This window comes from Fulmarus glacialis, unplaced genomic scaffold, assembly GCF_000690835.1.
Source record: "Fulmarus glacialis isolate BGI_N327 unplaced genomic scaffold, ASM69083v1 scaffold14489, whole genome shotgun sequence".
Classification (NCBI taxonomy): Eukaryota; Metazoa; Chordata; class Aves; order Procellariiformes; family Procellariidae; genus Fulmarus; species Fulmarus glacialis.
The window spans coordinates 13,343-13,566 of record NW_009235293.1 but is presented as its reverse complement, the minus strand read 5'-3'; positions in this window follow the sequence as shown (position 1 = coordinate 13,566).

Genomic DNA, 224 nt, shown 5'->3' with positions numbered 1-224 from the left:
GCTGGTGAGCGGGCGCAGCGGCGCGGAGCCCTGCGCAGGGCTGGCCCGGGAGGGGTGTTTGTCTTGTGACTCATCTGACTCCAGCCGGCAAAGTTTGGGAGACTCCCAGAGGTCGCGACTTGAAAGGCAAGTGTTGTAATTAATTTCTTATGCCACGCTTGTTTTGAAACCTTCTTAATTCCGTGATAAGAGGCAGAATCTGGACTTTGTTTACAATCTGCCGG